The 27449-nt window shown below is 40.0% G+C and overlaps 1 long non-coding RNA gene across 1 annotated transcript in view; it reads left to right on the top strand.

Annotated features, from left to right (window-relative positions):
* The first annotated feature begins 10912 nt into the window (after positions 1-10912).
* Positions 10913-27449, top strand: part of LOC107079567 (uncharacterized) — a 51417-nt gene continuing 34880 nt past the window's right edge. Inside the window, exon 1 of the long non-coding RNA XR_001480511.2 lies at positions 10913-11139. This is a non-coding gene — a long non-coding RNA (uncharacterized lncRNA). The remainder of the gene's footprint in view (positions 11140-27449) is intronic.

The following is a 27449-nucleotide window of genomic DNA, read 5'->3' as shown; positions in this document are numbered from 1 at the left end:
CAAACTGGATTCATCCGAGCTTCCTGTAACCAAAGGTTTGTGATAAAGTAGGAGATAAAAAAGGAAGAGAGAAGGTGGGGGGAGAAAACTAGCATCAGCAGAAAGTTGTTTTTCTGTGGCTGGAGATTCTATTTAAAGTGGGGGGAGGGAGGAGGGAGTGTGTGTTTGTGTGTGTGTATGTGGACAGGGGGGAGTACATGGGCTGGCTCTTATTTTTGGTTTGGCCATACAGTAGAAGAGGGTGCTGCGGGGGTGGGGGGAGGGGGGGCTGAGGTATTAATCTTTCCTGTCAGAGGAGTCCAGATGTAGAGTCCTCACAGCAACAAACGTGATCTAAGCAGAGAAGAGGTGGAAACCTGAAGAGAGATATCTCGAGGGCAGTTTTTCAAGGGGGCAAATGCGCAGCAGATTAACTAATGATATTAGCGGCCATTGACTGCTGAGGCACTTCACGACTAAAGCCCAGGTGTAGCAATTAGCAGTTTTTCTGAAACTCAGAGCCCCCTCCCCCATTGTTTTGGAAAGGCAAATCTAAATCCTCCGCTCATAGATGTCTTGTGTATTTGGCGAAAACTTTAAAGCAAACCCACGTACATGTTGGCGTCATATTGTTTTAAAATGGTGTTATATTATTTGTTCCGTGAGAACAAATCATTTAATCTAACCAAATTTCAGAACCAGCCAAAGGTGCTTCAGATTTTGTTCCTCACAGGTTCTTGTGATTATTTTCAAGCTCCCACCAGGTCATTAACTGCTCTGTGAAATGCAGCTCCTTAAGCAAACTTCTCCTGTTCACAGTCTGTGTGGTTAATGAGTTCCAAACTTGGTACCATAGGTATCGTTCCTGTGACAATACAGTTAACGGGTATCCTGGTTAAACCAGGGTGGCTGCTTGATCACCATACTTCTCACTAATTTCAAAATATGAACGTCTTGGGAACTTCTTCACCATTTGTCTTGAAACCTGACAGGTTTCATCACACCCAGATCTGCTTTACCTCAAAGGCTACACTAATACTTTATACGCCCATGCCGGGTTATCAACTACTTGGTGAAACGTGCCCTGCTTAATTCTAGTGATGACTCAGTACAACAACAGGGCATGCGAAAAACACAAGATTGCCTCCTGACCACCATTTTGTTCTCCTGTCAATGTGCATCCCAAACTACAAGCCATGCCTGTGCAAATATTGTTTAGCCAATTAACTCCAGCCTCGGAAGGCGTCCATCTAGTTGCAGTATGATTACCATACAGTATGTTAAAATGGGGCTCCAAACCAAGATTGATGCCTGATTCACAATTTGCTCTCAAACTACTTCTTGCCTTAAGTACAGTTGCATCCATTAACTTGAAAATTGACAGACATTAGACATTAGGTATATTTCTATATACCTATACCTCATATGTTACAATGATGGTAAATTTGCCCATAACGGTTCATCACTCAATTGGAGGAAAACACCTTCTGCTGCTAACTGGTCTTCTACAAAACCTGTTTGGCCAGCAAACAGACTTCAAAACTGCTACACTTCTCTAGTTACATTTACAATTACATGCAGGAAGTACTTTTTAAAATGTCCAATATCCAAGGAAAGGAATACAATAGTTTCCAATAGTTATTCAAATAATGAAGCATCACAAGTAATTCTTCTTAATCAGTAATATTAACAGCATTGGTACCTATTCATGAACCCCAAATAAAAAAAAAAAAAACAACAGAAAAGGATGTTTTCTTTGCATACTTTATTGGTTCATATTGCATATTACATAAGTGTTCTCTTACAACCATAGGAAAAATAAAAGAAAATGATATATTGGTCTAAAATGAATAATTAGTAAGATTATAAAGCTACATTTATTGACTTCCATTTCATGTATTATGGTAATGTGATAATTTGGAATGAGTCATTAATGAGAGCATTCAGGATGTTTAACTCCTCAGGACACAAAGTGACAATGTGCCCACTAATGTGAAACATTATAATTATAATATATTAATTAAAGCCTTAATTAAGGCAGCACAGTGGCGAGTGGCTAGCCCTGTTGCCACACAGCTTCAGGGTTTTTGGTTCAATCCTGGCCCTGAGCATCTGCTTGTGTGGAGTTTGCATGTTCCCCCTGTTTTTGGGTGGGTTTTCATTTCTTTGTCTGGTTCATATGGCTTTAATTTTTTAATAGCATTAATTTTTTCGCGTCCTGATAAATGAAATTTTAGGAAATGAACAACCTAAAAACAGCAACTGTTTTGAATGGTGCAACAGAGATGGACAAGTTAAAACTTGCAAAATCTTTAAAGGTTTTTGCAAAATAGTTTTGTTTATAATACACTGTATACAGCAAAGGGGAATTTTTTTCTGCAAATCGCGTTAGAGCCATTCTCTGTTCTGTGCTTGGTAAATGAATGCATCTGGGCTCTTTTCATTTACACATGAAATTCAGGCAGTTAAATTGGTGAGCCACCACATTTATAATGCATATTGTTTTATCAGGACAGACAGAGAACAGGGCTCTCCCGCAGCTGTAGAAATTGGACAACTTTATTGTATTTTATGAAAATGCTGCGTTTTTCGGCTTTTGACTTGTAAATTATGCATAGGGAAATGTCAGGTTTGTGTCTTTATTACTTGGCGCTAGCGGTCAGTAAGACAACACTACTGGATGGGAGACGGCTTTTATTAGAACTTTGCGCCTTTTGTTTATTTGCATTTTATTTGTTTTCTAAGTTCTGAGGAGGAGTGATTTACATTTTTACATTTTCTCATTTCATGTTTTGCCCTTGGAGGAAAAAAAAAAGACAGAAACTAGCTCACCCTGTTGAGGATTCTCTGTTTTAAGCTTGAAAATGCAGTGACATGGACATTTCTGAGAATGGGGTGGCATATTTCAGGAATGCTGGAATAGATTGATTGGTAATATATGAAGATTTTAGTTGAAACAGAGCTAGAAGGATGGTACGAGCACAATAAATATGCTGGGTCCACTAAAAGCTAGAGTAACAGATGATAATTATGGTACCTTCAGGCTAGAGATTAGCTCAGTTCTTTTGAGTTAGTTGCTACTGCAGGGACCTTCTGGGACTGTCCATCATAAAATATTTAGGAAGCAATCACTGCATTTGATTAACACTTTCTCCAACACTTCTCCCATCCTTGAATTGTACCTCTCAGTGATAATCTGGAAAATCTTAGTTCCTCTAAAAACGCCAGCAGTTTTCTCATACTGTCTAGGTTGGGCAATCTCTACTCCTGTTCCTTGTGATCTGGGTGCCTCTGTCTTTTTGATCCGGCAGAGCTCCTCGCTACTCAGCCACACTCTTTGAATGAATAAGGTGTATGTATGTGATTATTATGAATGGTCAATTGTTTCCAGCTTAAATTGTTAGGGCTCTGAAGATAACTATTAAATCGTTTAATGAAGTTGAAACCAACACATTTTTTAGCTTGAAATGATGAGTAAAAACCAACCAAAATAAGAGTCCAAATAAAGATGGTCTTGAGCTGGAAAGAAAACCAGGAGACCCAGACTGGGAAAGTCTAGTCTAGGACAATGTGAGGATGTTTGCCTTTTTTGGTTCAATTTCATTGCAAGTCTTAAGAACTGAAGTGTTGTTCACCATCTGTGCCAATAAAGCAATCAATCCATTAAGTAATTTATGTTTTGGAAAGATAGAAAAGCTGTTGTTGGCTACTCCTGTTCTCGGTGAGTGTATGAAAACCCCTTCAAGGAATTCACTGCTGGAGACTCCTTACTTAGGTACCAAATTATTTCCATAGAGATGCTGATTATAAGTGTTATGCAAATATGAAATGGCTCTTTTAGCTGTAGATTCAATAAGTTACACCTTATTCTGCTTAGCAGTACTGAGGTTTACAACATTGGCTACTACAGTATGTTGCTAACTTCACTTAGATTTTCCTATCTGGTCTGTGTGATAGATTTTCCTGTGATTATTCGTAACTGTGCACTCTGTTTTATTGTGCTTTGACACAATGATTGATGGCATCCTGCTCAGCCACTCTTTTCCTCGATCTGCCTGAAAGTACAAGCTTTAGTCTCTGAGGAATTCCCAAGAAAATTAATTTCAATTAATACATTTAAAGAAGGGTAAAAAATTGTGTTTTTCCTCTAGAACAGAAAGAAGCTTGAGTAAGTTTTGAGGTCTCTGATGTTTCATATTTTAGACTGTGTTACGTATTCATTTATAATGCTTCTTATCTAAAATGTCATGAAAGCATGCAATTAATTTGTGCAGTGAATACCTGGAAATCCTTGTTTCCTTTTACACTCACCCTTTCTTTCAGAGTACCATCATAAAGAGATTAGGATAGGCCTCATTTTTTAATGTCAGTATAAAACAATTTTTTTAACAGTGTCGTTAATTATAAGGTATTTAAATTGTAATTATATTGAAAATGGGAAATTACTAGTTACTACAATTATATTTAACATACTTTTGTAGACAATTGTTAGCACCCTTTATCCTAAATTAGTTAATACCTTAGAACATCTTTGTTTTTAAGTTCTGTCTTCAAAAACTGTGGGGAAACTACCCCACATTCCACAATTAATGAACGAGAGGGTTAACTGTTTTCCCAAATGGGAAAACTGGGCCTTTTATTTCCCACTTGCTAAGATATATGAATGTGCAAAAAAGTTAGAAGATGTATCATTCAGAAACAAGAAATACTTCAACAAATATTTAGAATAGTGTAATGTCAGGGACAACCCCATGCCTGATCCTGGGCATTAATACTTTCTTTGTAAATATGACATGACATACTAAAGACGCAAGTCTTTATGTATCATTTCAACCACATAAAAATCTAGTGGAGACTTAAATACACACCTTCGTTTCTACAATTCTCAAAACCTGTTTCTGAGGCAGATGGTGCTGAATGTGGAAAAGGATGTCTTGATATAAAACTGATACTGCAGCCATTATAATATCACATCATGTAAGCCACAGCTCAACTACTGTATATCCTTCCACGCCACTCTCCTCCAAAGTCTGCATTTTCACTTGTCTCTTTTAATCCCTTTTCCAGGCAGGCTTGACTGAGCTGCAGTAGAGAGTTTCTAAAGGCAAAGGTGCCCTCTACCCCCTCTCTGAAAACAAGGTGAAATTAAAGGTAACAGAATTAAATAAATAAAAAATTAACCTCTGATTTGGCACTCCCACATCACTCTCCCTGCATTGCTGTTTGATTCTGTATAAATTAATTGCTCATCATATGGGACACGACATGCGATTAGTCTCAATCCTGATAATGGCGTACGTCGCTTCACCGGGGGGAATACGCTGCCAATTTACTCTGCATGCATCTGCCAAATGATTCGTGTTTACACGCTGTATCCCTGGAGGGACATTTGTCACAATGCGACTTCTTACATTTCAATAACACGCAGGCATCGAGGACAGCCGTTCGTCTTTCCAAGCCGGCTGAAAGCTCAGCATCCGGCCTGTGCCCAAGCACCGTAGCTGAGAGAGGCCTTTCAGTCCACCACACAAACCACCCCACCTCCCACTGCTGCCCTCTAAGAGGCATGAAACCTTGCTTGTCTTTTACCCAACAGCTTCATTTGCATAGCCTTTCAGGACCTTTGCTGGAACAAGGCCTTAAAACCACCCAGTCTCTTAAGTACAGGGCTGTACCAAACCTTGGCTTTCTTCTGCCCGGCTTCTTTAAACATGTAACCCTTAGATCATACACTACCAAAGCACTGTACGTTACTGTGCTGCTAACGTACCAAAGCACTGTACGTTACTGAGCACAAAAAACGTATCCATGGCTTTGGATAATGGAGATTTTGCTCAATTGGAACTGTATTTCTGCCAGTGGGAATATGTACATTTATTGGGATAGACTAAGCATTTCGTAGAGGAACTGTACACCTCGTAGTTTATCTTGTCCATGAAACATGACTAAATTCTGCCTCATATACCAAATAGTAAGAATAATCTGTTCATTCAGCTAGTAGAGGCCTTATTGAGAACAAAACGGGAGAGTTTTTTCCTTGTACTGTATTTTTTGCTCTTTGGCAGAACGAGAACCTAAGGAATTTGTTTTTCCCCTGATGCCTGGCTGTTCCTGCACAGGCTGTTCCAGTTCAGGACGCTGGTTCCACAAGAGGACAGGTCTCAGCAGCACGAGCAGACAGTGAAGTCTAATCGTTACAGGAGCTCCCAAGCCACCCTTTCTGTAATGAGGTCACAATGATTTTGTGTAACTGCTTTGTCATAAGACACACAGGACGTCCTGGTGCTGAAATTAATATGGATCGCTAAATAACATTTATTGCTGCCGTCTGCTCCTGGGTTATGCAAAAATATGAGACTAGATCAGCGCTTGATACCCTGTCTTTGAGATTTGTATTGAAAGCTGCAACTATATGAAAGAATCATGTTTAAAAGAAGTTTGGATTTAATTCCATTTTAGTTTTATTTAGTCGTATTTATTATTTTTTATTTCTCTGGAGTTCTGGATATTTCCGAGAACTGGCTAGGTGAACGAAATGTGGTCAGATATTTATTGGAGGTCTGTTTAATATGTAAACCAGAATAAACTTTTAACCTAATGTGGCCGATAATGTGCACCATAAGTGATGTCAAGGAATTAATGAATCCTTCGAGCACGACCTTTGCCCTTAACTTTAAGATAAGACTTGAGCTCAGCTGTACTAGCTGGGGAGTTTTGTATTACTTATATAGTACATACTGTATCTCTGCTATTTTTTTAAATGATGTTGGTGTTCATGAAAGCACTATTACAGTGCGCATCCCTGGTAAAGGCACTACATTCCAAAAGTCAGGCGCTTTATGAAAACAAAGACATGCAATAAAGCTACAGATTTATAAGCCTGTGTGCAAATTTGTAGATGTCACACATGAAAACAAAGTGACTTGGATTATGGGACTTACAGTCATCCATGATCATCTGTGCGGGAGTTATGTTAGCTCGCTGGAGCTGATGCTAATCTCTTAATTATATCACTGGTAAGGTGTCTCCAACACCCAGGATCTGAGACTGATAGTCTGAATGGCAATGGATGATTTATAACGCTCTCCCTCCCCTCCACTTGACACCTCGCAAAAGCTGAGGCCCGCAATGCTGCCATGTCCTGCCTTGATGTAATATTTCAAACTCCGCTCATCAGGCCCGGCTTGGCTGTCTAGGAGCAAGCCCGAGAATCAGGCAAGGGAGGGGACGCCCTCAAAAACACAGCGCTTCTCAGCCTCTTCTCCATTAATCACCTGGCCCTAATTAACAGCTTTACATTTGACACATCGAAGATGAGAGGTTGAACAGCACAGCAGCCCTTTGAAGTCTCTGTGTCCACGAATATCAGACAGTGGCTGGATCTGGTATTCAAAGCTAGTCCAAATTCCCAGTAAAGTATGCTGACAAGAAAATAAACTAAAACTTTGTAATGGTCTACCAGTAGACTGTAATATAGTAGTGGAAGTAGTGACAGAAAAGTGCAGAGGTTTAAGAGGAAAAAAAGAGAAGTTAGAAATGCGGGTCCTTTTTTACACTGAAGGCAAGTCAGAAATACAGAGCTGCTTGGAATAAATACAGTATGTAAAACCCAATGAAACAGAACTGAAAAAGACAGAACCATTATGTTGCAGATGTGCTGCAGGGTATTTCTGGCAATGTAAGTAGTTATGGAGTAGAATGCTAACTTCACCACCTTGTAAGATGATCTTATTTGATCTCAGGATCTCAGGAGTTCACGTGATCAGTACTGGGATTGCAAAGGAAAACTTGGTCGCCTCTCTATATGGTGTTGGTAGTAGAAGTCTTCCCTTTGGACAACAATTTGCAGTCCTATGTCACAGTGTGATGACAGGGGATGCTGTAAGATGGGAGGTGCTGTCATTCAGATGTTAAGCCAAGGTCCTTGGTCATTGAAAAATCCCATAACACTGTAAAAGCAGGAACGCTAACCATGGTTTTCTGGCTTAATTCCACGTCAGATTTCTTCAGTCTGGCCTGCCTGAGTGTCCCCCTTAATTTAACTGATTTCTCGTTTTGCCATCTGATCTGCAGTGCAATGGGACTGCTGGGACAGACTGAAGGATGTCCATCACTCAAGTAGATGCTGTACCTCAGCAATGGAGGAAGTGGGAAGCTCTACGGAATCCTTTGAAACAATACATAATTGTTGTTGCTTATGAGGTAAAAGTTCTTTACAGAACATATCTATTCTAAATGTGTTCATTATTTTATACTCTATTTACTCAGCACTTTTTGAAAAGTTTGTAATTCAGGACAGCTTCATAAGATAGTTATGAAGGGAAGCGATAGTTAATTTATCCCGCAAGCTTTTTTCTTTTTCTTTTTTTTTTGCTGAGAGCAAGCTGTTTCAAGGGAGCAGTTTCCTCAAATGGAGGATTGGCGGGGAGGCCTGTGTCCGAATCTGTGGGTGGCAGTGGGTGGCACTGGCCGACTGTGAGAGCAGATGCTGGATGCCATCCCGAGCGCCCGTCCCCCTCCGCCTGGGCGGCCGGCTGTGCTGACTCGACTAGGGGAGCCTGCACCACACCATCTGCTGGCACAGCAAGTCCTGGCCTGGCACCAGTGCAGCCAGCAACAAACAGACTGGAGCAGGACAAGCCGAGCCTGGGCTCAACATGCTCACTACTGGAAATGTCCTAGGGCTGAGGCTGAGGCGTTAATGGCACAATTCATCTTTCTGTGTACTGTACGGGACTGACTGTACTGGAATACAAAAGGCAGACTTTGGTAAAGGGTAGACTTTTTGCATGAAGTGGCTACAACCAGAGGAAAATCAATTTTACATTATGCAGTGCAAATAGTATAGAGTGTGATATGAGGGCTGCTTCCAAAAAATAGTTGATTTCTGTGTATTATAATGCAATTCAAGATAATTATCACAGAAAGCAACAGAGCTGACTTATCCACCCACACTATCTAGACCTTAAAGTTTCACCAGCAAGTCCAAAGTAATAACCATAAGGGCAAGCAGAAAAGAAGCTGAGACTGTGAACCTGTAGTTCTGTAGTATGTTCCATCAATGGAAAGGGCAGTATGGAGTGCATCATGCACCAAGCAGTTGATCTGTAAACACATGGGTATTTATCTTAAAGGAATAACTTGGAGATTGCAAAGTTCAACAGCAGTTAGCAGCAGTGTTTGCCCACACAGCTGGCTGCACGAGTTGTGTTAATGTGAGACAAGTCACGCTGACATTTCAGTAGACATGAAGCATGAAGATTAACCTCTGAGCATTTCAGTCCAGGGCACAAAATGGCATGTGAGGAACCTAGAAGTCAGTTGCCTTGTACTCTGCCCTAGTTTGTGATCACATAGGTTATACTGAGCTTGACCTTAGTTACTATTGTAATGTTAAAAGAGCTAATGCAACCACAGCTAAATGCGATGGTCTGTTAAAGAAACAAAAACATATTGAGATCATGCAGTAAAAATAAAACATGGGGTTCATTAAGACTGGAATACAAAAATTTAGCACGATTGATCTTATTGGACCTCTGATTGTAAAGCCGGGCTTCAGGAGTACTTGTAGGCTACTCAGTGTATTAAGTTAGCACTGTGAGGTAAAACTACAGCAAACACCAGAGAGCATGTGGGAGAAGAAAAAAAAAGGAGAAACAAAAAGGTGATCCACAGCAATCTTAACATGTTTCTCGGGCTTTTTTTAGTTCTTGTTGACACCGAACAAGACAGGAGTAGAATTGATGGGGAAAGCAGCAATTAGCAAATGAGGTTTACGTTGTGTTGCTGCGCAGTGCGGCGGCTGCCAGGTGCGAGCGGGGTCTGTGGCAGTATATTTATTAGCGGCTGTCAGGGGGGTGACACTTTGATGAATGGTGCTGGGTAATCAGGAGCTCCGTCTGACAGCCTGCACTCACAGCCTTCTACCTGCCAAACTACGCAATCAGGCGTTTTTTTAACCTTTACAAAAAAAAAAAGGCTTCGGAAAACATGTTTTCCTCCTGGAAATAGGGAAGGGAGGGAGGGGGAAAAAAAGCACATATAATTTGATGAGGAGAAAGAAAAAAAATTGCCAAGCTTTGTAGTTTTTTAATTGCCAGGAAAGCTTGGTTGCTTTAATTGGAGTGGTTTGGGGTTTGCGCGATGATGTTTAAAGTGGTAATGGTCCTTTATTTTCTATCTATCAGTTGTGCATTTTGTGGTCAAAAGTTTTTTAACCGTTTTTCGATGGATCTATTCCGATCTGACATTGCGTTTTCTTTGGGTGTTTCTTATGTGTGACAACTTCAGCTCCTACAGAATGTCTCTTCGCAGGATACCTTACTGGACCTTCCAGGATTTTCCCTTGCCCATCTCTGACACTGTATACATGCGGCTGTGTGTGTGCTAATGACAAACCTCCCTTCAGAACCTGAAGCGTACTGTATGCCAATTAAACATTTGTATTAATTTAAAGATCTAGCAAGAAATGTTAGCCTTGTCAAAAGTACAGCTTTTTAGCCAATTAGAAACCAGAAGAACATGTACAGTATATGTCATTCATATTATTTAGATATTAGATACTGACAGCGCTGGCTGAATGATTTCTGAGCTGTGTGCAAGAGTACTGTTAAGCAATGAATTGCTTTTAAAATAATAAAATGAAAGACAACTTAATAGGAAAATTACATTTAAATGCTGAGAAAAAACTGTATTATGATGTAGGAAAAAAAAATGAAGCCACAGTGAGTGTCTATAGGTACTGCATTTTACTACCTTAATTTTGAGAGTTTCATACATTATGCATTATGACATTCATTATGTTTTGCTCTTAGTTCACTGACGTTTAGTGATTAATTTTACAATCGCATATGCAAGTGAATTCTACCTCTACTGCTTCTTTAATTGGCAACTACAGACCTACAGGTCCCAGAATGCAACACACCTGAAACTAATGGAATTCAGTTTGGTGTTTCTAGAACCCTATTCGACCTCAACACACAATAGAATGCCTGAAATCTTTTGTTTGCACCCAGACTGTGAAGTACAAAACTAATAGAGGCATTATCCTGAATGTAACAGGCCACAAAAGTTGCCCTTTGAACCAAGCCAGTGGAGAAAATCACTTTGTCATTGATTGCAATGAATTGGAGCTCTGCTCTGGGACAACATTTTTGCAAGGTGAGATATTTTACTGAAAATGTTTTGTTTTATTGGTGGGCTTTGTAATAGACATGTAGAGAGAAAAAAAAGTCTGTTACTCTGTGACAGCTGTGAATAAAATGTAATTTGTGCAAAGCAGATGATAGGATCTTTTGAACAAACATTTGTCTGACTTTTGGCTTTGTTTACAAGTTAATTAGCCTCACTGATATTGGTGGTTTGTGATTACTTGTGTCTGTGTGATATGAAAGCTTTCCTTTTGGAGAAGATTTGCAGTAATATTTTTCTTACAAACAAGCGTGGAGATTTGTGAAAGTGGAACAACTTCATAAAACCTAATTGGATTACACATTTAATTCATACTGAAATACATAGTTTTCCCACAGTAATTGTGATTGTGTAGTACAGCCCTCTTCAAGGCCTTAGCTTAAGAGCAATGGTGGAGATTTGTTCTGGGTATTTGCTTTAAACCACTTCTTTCTGTACTGTTTCTGTGCATGTCTGTAAGTCTTCTGCACTGGGACTATTACCTTGTAGTATTTACACGCTGTCCTTGACCAGATTATTTGGCATAGAGGATTTGAGCTTCACTGCTAAACTGATGACACTGAGATACTCTGTTGAATATGAAAAGAAGTCACACACTGTTGCTGTGGATCCTACACTTCAGAAGTGCCTGTGTGATATTAAGATGACAATGCCACAGAGCTTTATCAGGCTAAACTGTAACTGAACTGAAATTAGGTTCCCAACATCAGCAACACAAACTCGGTGACTTTAGTGCTGTTAACAGATCTGAAATAAAACTCTTGATTCGAAGTAAGGAGCCTCTGTGTTACTTTTGACCTTGCATTATCATTTGAAGCACAAATGTAAAACATCACAAAGTTATCTTTCTTCTGTGTAACCTTTGCTCAAATTAAAACAATGGCTGTATTACATGAAATAGCCTTTATTTCATAATAACTGAAGTATATACTAAGGTAGTAAACAGGCTTCAGTATCTTCAAAATTCTGTTGCTCATGTGTTAACTAAAACTACTCAGCATCATCATATAACTCCCATCCTACATAAATCAGTGGGTTGTTTAAAGATTTCCTGCTCTTGTATGAGACACTGAATGGTCTAATTTCAAGTTACTTTAAGGGTTTATTATGAATATGGCCCAGCACTTAATACTGAGATCAGCTGATTCAGGCCTTCTTAGTGTCTGGAAGACCAGCCTTGACAGAATATGCACAATACATCCACAACTCATTCTTTTGTGCTGCATCACATCTGGGAAACACTGTGCCCAAATCCATTATGAGACTGTATGACTGCTTACATGCTTAAAGGCCTGTCTTTTCACAAAAGCTTTTAACATATAATTTAGTTTTGCTCTTGGCTTTATTGGGTCACTGTTTTCTTTTGTTATGTGTATAATACGTGTGCTATTGTAATGCTTTGAGCTTTGTGAAACATTCTTATAAATAAAATTGCAATATTATTATAAAATGTAGAGCACTGCTTTCAAATGCTACACTCAGGTATATTTATTTTGTAGCAAAATGTATTCAATATTCAAATTAAGGGCTCCTCATTGGGAAGTCTCATGCTGCAGCCCATCCCCTGAGTATTTGTACTAAAGCTGTCTGATGGCCACAACAGTCTTTCTTCTCCTACAACGATGGACTGATGGGGCAGCTCACCACCTCTATTGCATCTGCGCTGATCTGACTAGAATCTTGCTTTTGAATCCCACTAGGCATACAGCAGAAATATTCCTGTGGAGAGCTGGCTCACCTGTCTCCAAGGTTAAAGGACTCTTGTCTTTCCTTTTCTTCTTTCTTTCTGTAAACCTTTCCTGCAGCTGTTGCTTGCTTCTACATTTATGACTGGATAGTTCGGAGGAGTTTCTCGGATCTGTGACTCAGGTTTCAGCAGGGCTGACAATGGCCAGATCTTTGACTTTACAGGCTCTCTGGAGATCCTTTATTTAACTGGGATCTGGGACACTGGAGTTGTCCTGAAAAAGAGACTTTGGACTCTCTTGCTTAAGGCTGGTTAGCACTTGGACTGCTCACTGCTGTGGCTGCTGAGTGCCATTTTTCCTGCATGCGTTAAATAAATAAGGTGATTACCTGTTCTGCACAGACTAACTGCATACAAAAATAAGTAAAGGAAGGGAATGCAGGATTGTCTTTGTACTCACAGCTCTTCTGTCAACTCCCTGTTATCTACACAGCAACCTTAGATAAGTTACTTTCACTCACTCTGATGCTAGGAGTGCCCTTCTTCCTGGTTGCCCTCAGATGGGGTGGTCCCTTTGGATTAGTGAACATAGCCTTTGGCTAAAGGGATTCAGTCCCTGATGTGGACAGGTCTCTGAGCATGGATGCTCTTGGTTTTTTGGCCAGACCTGCAGCCTGGCATTTGACCAACCTCTGCACTCATCTAATTAAACAAAGCACCTCTGTAGGAGTATCCCCTTGGCAGGCAATTGTTTATTGTGCACTTTTAGCTACACCTGACATAGTGGCTATAGCCTAAGATCTGACCGCATATGTGACATACAGTATATGATGTCTCAGTTGCCCAGATCCCATGTGAGCATTACACTGCAGACCAGGTGTCCCATGTGTTATTTCAGAAAGTGCGAGTGCTGTGGTGAGCGAATGCACAACTTTTTCACTTGGGACTGTGAACACATCCACTGCATTGCCGCACTTTAGTGAGCTGAGAATTTTAACAGCCTCACTCCACTCCATCCTTCCTGGTCTTTTTCAATCTGCACTGCTGGTACAGATTGAACAGTTTCTACAGGGACAGTAAGTAGACAGACCTCACTGGCATGCTTTTTCTCAAATAAAAGAATTAGCCGCTCCTAAGTGATTTTCAGGACCTGATCTGTGGTCCTTGCTCAGTTTTCCATCTGAACTGGGAGACAGGTGTTGTGCTGTAACTAAGAACTAAGACAGAGTAGGAAGAGATATTATGGGGTCTTGCTTTGTTGCCACTTTGTGTATTTATATCTGCTGCTTGAATTGTCATGTCTGCTACAAACATTTGTAACTGATCAAACCCCAGAGCACTTTCAGCTACAATGAAGCTGAGGCAAAAAGCTGCTATACAGCATTATTTTTGCTCTCCAGAGTTGATGGTGCAGAATTCATGTGAGATTGACGAATGTCCTGATTTCCTGTTCTTGTTATTTAACCACTTAAGTGACACTACCTCCAGCCATAAACGACTAACCACAAGGTCCCATCATCTCACGTAACTCATCTCTCACCCCTTTAGCCTCACTGCCGCTTTGGTAACTATTACTATTATCTGACTACAGGCAGTTCACAGAATACCAGTCCCTTAGCTCTAAAAATAATAACAACAAAAACAAAATATCAGTCAAAAATATTGATCTTTTAACTTGAATCTTCAGACCTGCTTGCCTCTTTACGCTGGGAAATTCTTGTCAGTAGGTGCCTCCTGGCACACAGCTCCTAGTGCTGAGACCCCACAGCAATGGTTAAGTTTTTGCATTCTTGCAGAGCAGTGCTAATTACTTCTTGGCTGCCACATAAATCTAGCCTCAGACTACTTTTTCTGTCTCTGTCTTTTTTTTTCCATATAGAGCACGACCAGATTTTTTCTGTTTCCAAACTGGCATTGTTCGGGAGTAATTGGTGGGCAGTCGCAGCTGCGGGATCCCTCGTGGTCCTTCCCCGGATGTTTATTAATGATCTCTGGGCCGCTGCTGTGCAGACAATAGGGGCAGGAAGACAATGGGGGCACAGCTGCTCTCTCACCCAGCACGCACACCCCTGGCTGGCTTTCATTAGAGCCCGGCTTCAGGGGCAGGACCGGCGTGATATGTCCTGAGGGCATTGTGGCTGTTTCAAGCTCTGCTCCCTGGATCCACATCAACGTATTGCCAGCATGCCTGGGACTGGTTAGGTTAGGTGTGGAAGGCAGGGCTAGAACTGCTGACCTGGCAGTTTTGATGCCTTTCCTACACCTTATTGATCCAATTGTTCTGCTTCTGAGCAAAACCTCATGCAAACTAATTTTGGCTTGCTTGGTAATAAATGCCTGTCATCTCCTTCTCCAGTGGTGATCCAAATGTTTGTTTTCTGGTTATGTTTTAGTATTCTGCAGACCTTTTTTGCGATCAAATTATTCTGCAGACATTTTCAAAGCCGGCCTTAAGAGGTATGGCTGAAGACTCTTATGAAGCAAAAGGAATCAATTAAGCAATAAGGAGTGAGCTCAGAGGTGTTTGGGTTTCCGATAAGCTTGTTGTTTAGAATGCAGTTATGGTTCAGTAAGACTTTGTCATGAAGTGGAAATCCAGTAACAGCCAAGGCAGCGCATCAAGCAAAGGAAGTGGCAAAGGTGCCAATCGACTCATCAATTTACACCTCCTGGGAGAGAGTGAGGCTGCAACTTCAGATTAACACCAGGCTGAGATTCTGTGGGAAAGCGTGAGAGAGATGCACTCCACTATTTGGTGACAACCCCGTTGGGATATTGAGGAAGAAAAAAAACATTGCACTTTTCTTTTAATCATGTCATCACATAGAAGTCCCTCGCCCCACCACTGTTTTCAAACTTATTTCGCTACCGTCACATCTGCCAAAATCCCAGATGAAGTCTGTCTGTAAAACGTCTCACAGACTGCAACTACCCGGGGATCACACTGTGGGAGAAACTGCTTGCTGAGAAGCAGCGTTGCAGGATACGTATTCAGTTGAGAAATCCGTTATCTTGACCAGTTCTGTGCACTTCTATGATGACTTCCATCATTTGAATCATCCGTGGACAGTGATTGTTATCAGAGAACAGTTTCGCCTTGTGGTCTCATATTTGGCTTCCCTGTCAGCTTCACACATCACCTCCGTTGATTCGGAACAAACTGATGGACAGGTAACCCCTTGCAACACAGCCAAAGGGGCTATGTCTGAATAATACAGCATTAGGAAAACCGAGAACAAATGAAGCCATTCATAAGCCGCACGTGCAGACTGATAATGTTGCCCTACGAATCCTGGGTCTGTTCCTTGGTTCTCTAGTGGGAAATGGGTTATATACCTGGGAAAGTGTAGTCAACCGCACTCTAATAACTCCGTCTGTAAGATTCTCATTTGCAGGTATGTACATGTGATTTAACTCCAGAGGACTCTCTCAAAAGGTTATTAAAAAGATTTTAACAACACCTCCATTCATCACTGACACACACTCACTCATCAGTCCCCGATGTCCCCCAGGGCCTTGTGTCCAAGGAGTGTGGGTGTGCCGGTGTGCCTGTGACTGTTGGAAGATTAATACCTGGTTTGCCTCACAAGTTCCATGAAGGAAGCTGAGGGAACGCTCATTAAGTGTCTGATAAGGCTGTCTTTCAAGCACCGCCACCCAAACGCATGCAGTGCTGCTCCTCTGTGAGAGGAGTTTCCATCCCGTCCTCCAGTCATCACCTTGCTTTCCGACAGGCTCTTATGCACAAGGCGCCCTTGACCCTTGTTTTAACAGAAAATAATAAAAAAACAAATCCAAAAGTATGAATTTCCATAATCAGATGATACCTACAATGATCAATGCCTTTTCGTGTCCAGGCGCTCATTTTAAGAGCCATTGTGCATCTCAGTTTTTCACCAATGTTACACCTGTGCGCTTTCTTTAAGTTCAGGTAAACCTAATCATTGTACTGCTTTGTGCTTTTGTCGGATGACGTTCTGTAGTGGAACCAATAGAAATCTCACCTGAAGAAGGCTCCGCAGCCGAAACGTTGTGTTTCTCTCCTTCTCTTTTCAGCTTGGAATAAAACCTTTACTTGTTCCAGTCTAATGGTCCACTTAAACACTTTATCCTTGCTACCTTTTTGAAGTCTCTCCATCATCTAGGCTGGTAGATTTCTACTGGCAAGAACATGGAGCAGTAGCCCTCAATGATTCCAGAGAGTGCTTGATAAAAGTTTTAATTACTGAGCGATTGATTTCCTTTGGTGTATCAGAGACACATAGTGATCTGTCGGTGTGCTTTCTTCGTGTCTGCTTCTGGGTAACCCTCCTGTCTAGACTGAATGTTTGGGACACTGATCAAATAATGGGTCAAACACTTCCAGAAACCACACACCAGTAGAACAAAGCTGTGAGTGTTATTGGGTATACAGTAAAGTACATGCCTTACATTTTGACATACAGTATGTTCAAGGCCAGTACAATAGGAGTCACCTTTCTTGATGCCACAGTATAGTTTTCCCCAGAAAGCTGAGATGAACAATAGCAGGGTATTAGGATAGATGACTAGATAGAAAATGTCATGCATTAAGATCAGCAAATTGACCTGTGCTTCATTGTGCCACTGTCTCAGTAATATCTGTGCCATGGCCCTAGAGTGTAGGTCTTGTGTAACAGCATGATCATTGACTAGAGCTGTGTAGAGGAGATTGCAGCACTGTCTCTGTAGTAGTGCAGCTGTATAAGAAACGGAGACCGCAACACTCCAGTTGTGAGGCTGTCTCTTCCCTTTGCTAGAAACACTGTCATGCTAGCTTGGCCTCTCGCTGCCTGACAGCTGCTGGGTTTTTTTTAACACACGTCCTCATTTTTAAACTATCTATCATGCTCGCGCCAGTGGGGCCTTTAAACTGTGCAATTGGCACTTTCTCAGCTGCTGAGCTGGAAAAGGCTGGATTGCAAGAGATAAAATCTGGATCTGGGCTCGTTTGAGTGAGTTGCGAAGACTCTGCTGTTTTTACATGTTGGGCATTCTTTACAGCAGCCAGGTCAGGCAGTTTCCAATTTCTGTGGCTTTCTGGTATCCTGCAGTGCACCTCAAGGCTGAGAAAGGTCTTCAGATCTCGACCTTAGGAAACAATGTGGTGTGGACCACACGCTGTAAATATGAAATCATTACATCTGACTTGAGTCATTTTTGTGGATTCAAAAGTGTGCAAATTTGTAAATGAGTAATTTGGGAAGCCAGATTCTGGCATCTTAAAATGTTGTTTTCTTGATCCTCTTAGGATAAAGCTGTTAATAAAGTGTTTTAGGTTGTGCAATTCTTAACAGTTACAGTATAATTACACACTGTAAAAATAGTATAAGATACACAGTAGTGTAAGCTAAAACTGGCAGTTTAGGGAGTTAAGCGGTTTTAGAGCAGGTTGAAGTTTCAATAGTAATAATCCCAATAATTTTTGGTAATGATCGTTTTTTCACCTGTTTCTTTTTTTATTCCAAAATCAAATGTGATTAGGCCTAGACAACATGCTGCTGCTGTGGGGTTCAAGACTAAATATCTATTATTCAAGGCAGATTCTCATTCAGGTGTTGAATGTGTCAGACGTCCAGTCAGACAACCCCTTTGCTGTCCTTATCTATGATTTGGGTGACATTTTTTCTTGAATTTCAAAGTACTAGCATCCCGAGGAGATCATCCACCCACAATACTGAACACATACAACAGGTGTTCTGAGTTTCCAGAACCAGCAATTGAGTTGACTAAACATTTAATGACTGGTTGTATTATATAGCATGAGATTACTCAGAAGGCAATTAAATGCATTTGAGAGGTTTGCTTTCTTTTAGATTACTGATCAACATAGCTTTTGAAACCTTAGTGCTGGAGAGTCTTCAACACGACACTGGAAATGGGGGATTAAACAACAGCAAAAAACAAACAAAATACAATATTTTGCTGTCAACGACTTCTAGCCTCAGCTAATTCTTGCTTGGGATCACTGTCAAGGGTGTGATTTCTCAGACACCAATGTGAGACGCCACCTCGACGCTCAATCTGTGCTGCCTGCGCTTATGAGCACAGAGATCTGCAAACCGTATTGAAAATACAACAGTCTGTCTTCCATGTTCAAGCCTTTTTCAACAGACAGTTTTCACACTGACTTCTTAATGTACTCATTTATTATTTCAAACTTAAAAAAGACCAGCAAGAAGTGTAAGAGCCCTTCTGTCTCTGCAGATAACAATACGTTTCTCAAATGTAGCCTTTCTCTCTGTCTTAGTGCTTCAAGCGGCTGAATTGGGCTGTAGACAAGGTGAGGTCAGCCTTGACTGAAGAGAACCATCAGGGAAAATTCCAAATTTGATCAATGAAAAGTGCAAATTTGATCAACCTTTTTAAATATTGCACCTAATTTCACAAAAAATATTGCTCTGATCCTTTATAATTAATACATATTTATGAGGTATTTCACTGTCTAACATTGCTATGCTCTGCTATGTTTTTTCAGAAAAGGTTGGATCAGTAGCATATTTGTGCTGCTTATTTAATTTGCAATAAATACTTTACGAAGAGGCTGTAAAATTAAGTAATACTTGCTAATTCACACTGCAGTGTTATTATCTGTGTCTTTGGTGTGCGCACTGCTTCATTTATTAATATATATGCAAGATATATATTTTAAAGTTATAATTTGTAAGAATTGTACGTAAAAAAATTGAATTGACTTGAATCTTTCCACCATATCCTTACTGATTTGCTGCAAATGGTTTTATAGATTCCTAGCCTGCTGTAATTTGCCAAGTGTGAAGCGGAAAGTGTAATTATTTGAGAACAGCAGAGGGCACTCTAACCCCAGCTGTTCAGGGCTCACTTGTTTGTGTGTTTAGTTAATTTGAAGGCGCAGTTCTGTTGTCTGTACTCTAATTAAACTCCCAGCTTTCAGCTCTGTCCTGGTTAAATTTTCATGAGGAATTGATCACTCCTCCTAACTAGATATTTCGGTGTGAGAGCAGTCCCTTTCTGTCCAGAGGTGTAGCCCCTCTTGTGAGGGAATGTGTGAAGTTTGTGGATATCGCCAGGTGATCCAGATAGGGCTGAGGTCAAGTGATGGGACCCACACATTAGAATAAACCCCTGAAATTATCCTAACAGTTGAGACTCACAGTCTAGCCTGTCTGCCCCCAAAATCCAGAAAGCTCTTTATATGAGTGTGAAGCTGGTTGCCTAATAATTACTTGAGGGTCTGTACACTTGGATGTCCACAACTGTAAATACATTGCTTTTAAAATTATCAAGAGAATTGAACTAGAAAAACTCAAATCTACTTCTCATTAGGTTGTCCTGTTGAAACTACAATAACTCCCTCATAAACTATAAAATAATAAATATGTGCTTAAAAAGATAGTTTCATGGTAATGTTTTATACAACATCACAAAAATTATATTAAAGGTATATTCCATATGTAAAACTATAATTCTATAATACTTTATTGTAACATGTTTTTCCCAACTATTCAATTTTCCATCACTTTGAAAATAGTTGAACTACCTGAGATTTAGGTATGAATTTAATTTAGGCTAATGTTTTGCATTCCTGATGGCCAGCTAAGCATTATGAGTGAGGTGGCTTATACAGTCATACTGATCTCTTTAAAACAGGGAACTTTGATCTCCTGGGTTTGTGCTCAAAAAGACGGGAGGGGGAAGGTTTTCTCTGACACACGCCTCATATAGTTTCAGATTGGGTAAATTATCCTCATAGCATCAGAATGGACTCCTCCTTAGGAAATAGTCTTCTATAGTGGTCTTCTACTGCCAAAACAGTTTGGCTAGAGCCTTTTTTCCCCTCGGAATCTGGGGGCTCTCTTCTCTTTCACTGTTGGGATTTAATGAAGTGTTGTGAAATAACCTCTATCAGCATAGATGCTGAACAATAGAAAGTGATATAAGTGCAGTCACTTCCACTAACGGTGAAATGAGGTTAATAACTGCTTTTACATTGGTACTCGTCGCTAGAAAGCAATCGCGTGGCAGCAGTCAAATTACTTTATTTGCTGTAATGATAATAATTATAATAATAATAAGCTTATTTCACTCATGATGTATCCACTTTCACATGCCAGAATTAAGGTTTGACCGCTTACTGACTCACTATGGTGCAGGAGGTCTAAAAACAACCGAAGTAAAACGGGGACTGTATGGTTTCAATCTCAACCTAATTTAAAATAATGTGCCCTTGAAAATGTGCACATAAATTAAAAACTCCAATAAAGCCATATTACAGGATTTAATTGTTGCAATTTATTATGGAGAATACGCACTTATTGACTAACCAACATTTGGGATCCCACCACAATCCTTTATCATGAATGTAATGAACTAGACCAGCTGTGCTGTGAGCCTGTGTTCTTTAACATGATTAGGATGAGGAAAGTCACATCATGGAGTTGAATCCAGTAAGAAGATTGTAATTTTTCCCAGCTGAGCTTGTGGGTGTCTGACACTGCCACTCGAAGATGTTGCTACTAACACTTGGGTATTTAGGGCCCAGAGTTAGGCGACTTGTGGCTTTTTCCATGCAAACTGTTTCGTTGTTAAGATGTCTTTTTCAAAAGTTCACATTTCTTAGTTTTCACGGTGACCATAGTCTCTCCCACTGCTCTTTATTACTGCTGCCCCGTAATTTGTTTATTGTTTGTTTCATTGAAGTCATGTAATGAACGTTGGGCTGGTCTTTGCTGGTCTACATCTCAGACGAAAGCCTCGTTATTGTCCCAGAGCCCTCAGTATGCTACAACACTAATTATTTCTCAAGGAAAAAAGAAGCATGGCCACCAGCGAGGCCACAAAGAAAGCTGGCTTGAAACCTAGATTTGCGATACCAATAGAAGAGATTGCCATGGCAGTAGTTCAGACCCCCAATTAAGCAATTTAGACTAGCATTTATTGAGTCTGGGCATTAGAAGTGAGAAATTTCAAGTTACAATGAAATATTTTAAATTTGAAGGCCTAATAGGTTGGATGAAGAATCATGGGCTTCACTCTGACAGTTATTCACTGTTACGTCTCAGTTTTTAAGACCAATACTGCAATCTAGCTATGTAGTATTTATGACTCATGAGACTTCAGAGACATAAATTCTGTGGGAACAGTGCTCCTGACATAATCCAGTGCAGTTCTTGGTCACTACCTGCTTCCTAATTATTTGCTGTAATTGGTAATAATTTGAGGAGCTAGTTATCCTATAGCTGGATGGATGTTCCTAAAATCATGTTTTTTTCAGTGCTGTTTCCACCAATCTCCGTAAATATTAAATGACATTGGTGCCATAAGAATTAGTGGACCTAGATTATTTTTTTTTAAAATTAAAATTTCCTTAAAAACAGAAATGACAGCGCACCACCAGCACCAAACGGGGATTTTTTTGTCAAGGAAATTGTCATTCGACTTTCATAAATCTTGGGAACGTCTGTTAGCTGTGAGCCGTTATCATTGTAAGTCAGTGAAAAATCGAGTCCAGTATTTCTTGTTATACCTTATTCAAGCCTCTGGATGATGAGAGAAAATGAAAACCCAGCCCGAACGGATAGATATCTCAAGAAAAAGGCAAGACAAACACGCAACCTTTTATTTTCCTCCAGAACGGCTGTAAACAACTCACTCGTTCTATATTTTTTTAAAATTTATTATTATTCACAGTCTGAAGATAATTCATTACAGCATCACCACCCCCCCCTCTATTTTTATTTTTCACACTGCCGTCCCACCCCCACACCCCCTTCCGACCATCAATATTTCATAAACTTACAGTGACAAATTTATTTTAATGTGCTTTCCGCGCCGATGTGGAGATTGATTGGCCGATCAAGAGTATGGCACGCTTGTGAGAGGAGTAGTACCGGAGAGCTTTACCGCATACATTAGTCAAAGAGAGACTGCTCTGGGTGGGGGAGGGGTCTGTACTCCATGGATCCAGGGAGTAAATTTATCATAGTTATGGCTTTCTCAGGCATCCATTTTCCTGTGGCCGTTGACAGGTACTATCTGCATGGCCCCACTATTGATTGACTGCCTGGTCTCATTTCAAATGGGCCTGGTTAGTCACTTCAACACTGTGCTGTGATCAAATTAAGGTGTACTGATGTAATTTTTAGTTAAAAGCCTTGGGATGACTTTTTCGGAAATTTAACCAATTGGGATTGTTCAGACCCCTCTGCCTTAGACGCTCGGGCCCAACCCACCTAGGGATTCAAGATTCACAGGTGTAGGAGGTGTCAAGGGTTTGGAGGGAAACTGAGCTCTACTATCAAGGGGTGGGTGGTTTTAGTCTTTGTCAATTACTCACCGTGGGCTCACAAATTGGCGCGCAGCGAAACACGATCGGATAAATGATTTTCATTCGGGACCTTCCACGATTATCAAGGTTTTTCGTATCGACCTAATCTAACACTTGAAACGGCTGGTGACTCACCCCTTCTCTGATACCTCAAAAATATTTTGTAATCTTGGCAATAAGAGATGATGAAATATCATACCTCACTGCAAACCATCATTACAATTAGTCACCACTATGTAGCACAACAACAAAGGCTGTCATCACTGATTGTTGCCTATTTTTCTGCTTATAAAACACATACCAGGATTACTCCCATTGTGTGAACGCACCACTTGGATTGTTCTATGAGTTTTTAGGATAAGGCAGAAGTTTGTTATAAGATCTGATTCATGCTATTATTGATATTTCATGTTTTGCATTATCTCTTCCAAGTCTGCTAAGGTCTGCATTTTTGCCTTCTGTTCCAAATATAGTCAGGGAAGTTATCAGAGATTATGGACTACTTTTTTACTCAACTTCTGTGCTGCCTTCAATGTCATTAAAAAAAACCCACACAAATCCTTATCAGACAATGTAGTTGAGAGGTCTTGGAGCTATCTTAGTAACTAACAACAGGAAATTGCTTCTGTGTGGGGAACTCAAACTTTTAAAAATAAGATTGGTGTTTTTCTGAAGTTATCCAGCTAATGCACCTAATTTCTTTCACATTGTTCATTGGAGATCTTCCTTGTGGTTGCCTTTTGTCTCAAGTAATACTTAAGAACCCAAAAAAGAATAAATATATAAATTCCAGAAAAGCTTTAATTAGTTCAATTTGGTTATTAATTACTTCATAAGAAATTACTAGGGCAATGAAGCCATTTAACCCTTCACTGCTCATGTCATGTGTAGCTGCAATTAATCCCTGAATTTACCATTTCCTTCTTGAAAGTCCTTTTGTGATTAAACTGTTAATTTATGCATTTAGTGTGCTTAGTTACCGTTAATAGGATTTCAGATAATGAAATTTATTGTACGTAACAACATCAAAATAAATAAAATAACCAGAAAACTGTAGTGTCTTTTAAAGAGGAGAATTACAGGTCTCTCTGTAGCTTTCCTTTCATATTTGTACAGTATTTATACAATATATTTACTGGGATGCATTTTAAGCAGTGATTCCAAACTGGTCAGAACTGGCTTTACATCCATTGACTCAAACATTGTGGAAATAACTGTGTCTGGTCTGTGGCATTGACTAATGTTATCAGGGCAATGGAAATACAGACTATAGTCCATCTCACAAGTTATTGTTCACCAGGAAGGTCTATTGATGACTGTGGCCCAAGGACTCTGTCATATTTAAAAAAAAAATGTATTCCTTTAAAAAGGCGATCAGACCAGACCAAAATTAAAATGACAACAAGTTCCCATCTCCTCCTTAAATCTTCTTCTGTCAGACAGAGCGAGAAGGAGAGGGGGAGAGTTAAGGATGAACCTATCAATCCATGCTGCCCATTATCTCTTGTGAAATGCATCTCGATACAAGGTGCCTAGTTAGTGTGCTTGTTCAAAATTAATAAAATGCCTGTGCTGGCTGCCAACGTGAGGCTGAGTTATTGATTAAGTTGTGTCAGAAAAATAGAAGTTGGGGGCCATTAAAAGTACAAATTATGTGCTGTGTTTAGCAACACCTTTTATGCATGAAATATTGAATGTGCAAATGAAAGCATACCCACAATCCAGGGATGATTCCTTTTTTTCTTAATATTACCAGACTTTGCTACAGAAAGTGAAGATAAACTTGATCACAGCTTTTGCTGTGAATACACAGAAGAGCGCAGTACTCGTTTCTGTCAGTTCTTCACGGGAGAGACCTGTTTTATGACTTTATGAAAGCAGATGTTTTCCTTTTTCACATTTTAAAAAAAACCCACCCTTTTAGCTTCTTGATGTTCACAGACGTTCACCTTGCTTAATTTCTGTCGGAAACAGCAAATAAAGATCTTAAGCAAAATAAAAAGTCGCACCGTGAGAACATTTTGACCTGCTAACCTGGACTTCAGTTAACAACGAGAGCAAGAGCAGAAATATGAGGACAGTAACTTTAAAGGATGAGGCATACAAAAATCAATTTGCCCTACATTTGAAATCTTGGAATAAATAGCCTCTGTGCTAATTAATTTTGTTTTAGCTTGCATTCCACTTGCCAGCAAACTTATCGCTTTCTGAGGAGAAGAGCCTGGTGTCAGTTTCACTTCTTCGATAATGAAAAAAAGCGCAAATTAATAGAATTAAAGCAGGGGGAGGGGAGGAGGTTTAAGTGACAGCATTCCTGCTACTGTCTTTTTTTTTTAGTTGCTTGGTAAAAGCAGCCATTTAATCATGCAACAAATTAAATGATATTATTTTGACATGGAGCCAGATGGCAAGGCATTGCTCGTCTTCAGCGTGAAGAGTGATCGAGAGGGAGAGGGAGAGAGAGAGGGAGAGACGGAGAAAAAAAGAGAGAGGTAAAATTAATTTGAACAGTGTGAAATCTGCATATGCTGGAGTTTGAGTCAGCGAGATTGTGCGCACAAGTAACAAGACAGAGGCTGTGTAACACGTCAATCATTCCCAAGCCCCCTTCTCAAAGACTGGGGAAGCGCAGGCTGAAAAAAGAAGTTGAAAGATGATTTGGGTGATCTTTAATAATTCATGTTTAACACCTCGTGTCAGTTCCTGCTGAGCTGACTTCTACAGCCTCCAAACCTGAGAACAGAAGAAAGGTTACAAGCGAGAAGAGCCATTCTGCTCATCAGGCCTGTTTGGTAGTTAATAGCTAATTGATCTGAGGATCTCATTCAGCTGCTTCTTGAAAGAAGCCAGTGCATCGGTTTTGACAACATGGCTGGCAGCTTGTTCCAACCTCCCACCACCCTTCGGATAAGAGAAGCTCCTGCTCCTTTGCAGTTTTAAATGCAAATCAATGTGATTTTCACTTGTGTCCACTTTTTATTTGAGTTTAACTGTCGATTCTGAGGTCCACTATTTTGATCAGGGTCCCCTGCAGTTTTCTCTGTTCAGCCAGATAAAGGTTTAGTTCCTTCAGCCTCTCAGTGTAGGACATTCCCCCAGTCTCTGTATTACATAGCAATATCTTTCTTTAGAAAGTGCTGAGCAAACATGCACACAGTATTCTCAATGAGGTTTTATCAGTGCACTGTAAAATTTTACATAACATAACTTTACTCAAATCCCAGGATTTTCACTACTTGTCCTAATGTTTCATTTGCTTTTTATTGTTTCCTTACAATGTTTAGAAAATATAAACAATGTTTCAACGTAAACACCTAAGTCTTTTTCATAAGTAACCTCTTCAAACTCAGTATTTCCCATTTCTTATTTGTATCTGTCTGTAGTATTTTTCTCTCGTCTTTGTCAAACTGTCGGTTGCCAGGTACTTGCCCAATTGTGAATTCTGTATAAAATATTTTTGAATCTTTGTTTGCTGCTTCTACAGTGTTTAGTATTGATTCATTTAGGTATCGTTGGGTAACATTCGCAAACTTTTTACTACTGTCTACACCTGAATTTAGATAACTTATAGAAATTCAGAAGAATAGTGGTTGTTGTACAGATCCCTGTGGTACTCCATTAATTATAATACTCCAAGTCTGAGACCACTCTAGTGCTCTGGAACAACTTCCACTCATGAATGTGGAGGGGGAAAGGTTTATAGTTACAATAAGTCAAAGTCACCCATTTCTAGTTGCACAAAGGTAATTATGTACTGCAGCTTCTGAATGTTAAAATAGCCCAGATGACCAACAACGCTTGTGCCTATTCTCTAAATGAGCATCTTTGCTGGTACTGCCAATACCAGTAAATAAATAATCCTAGGAAGACTGGGATTTACAACATGGTTAAATTGTGCAACATTTCAGTTGACCATTAAATCCAGTATAATTATAGTTTTGATTATACTCTTTTTTTTTTGCTTCTTATGACTAAACTCTGTCAATGTCAGTCCTCTGTGTTAGCAGAACAGCTCTCACAGCCCACTATGTTGGCTTGAAAAAAGATTTTGAACATTTAGAACTAAGACCATGGCTGACCGTGAGAATTGAGTGTCCTGGCTAGTCGTGAGAAACCAAATGTGCAAACGTTTATATCCTGTTGTGGGGATGGCAGATATGCTTGTGTGGTAATGAGAAAGGTATAAAGAAAAATGTTTGGTACTGGAAGGATAACAAACAGTACAGTCTGTGCCCATTGACCGATTTGTAATTTCTTTAAAAAACAACC

This window comes from Lepisosteus oculatus, chromosome 16 (genome assembly GCF_040954835.1).
Source record: "Lepisosteus oculatus isolate fLepOcu1 chromosome 16, fLepOcu1.hap2, whole genome shotgun sequence".
Taxonomy (NCBI): domain Eukaryota; kingdom Metazoa; phylum Chordata; class Actinopteri; order Semionotiformes; family Lepisosteidae; genus Lepisosteus; species Lepisosteus oculatus.
This window is presented reverse-complemented; position numbering and strand designations above follow the sequence as displayed.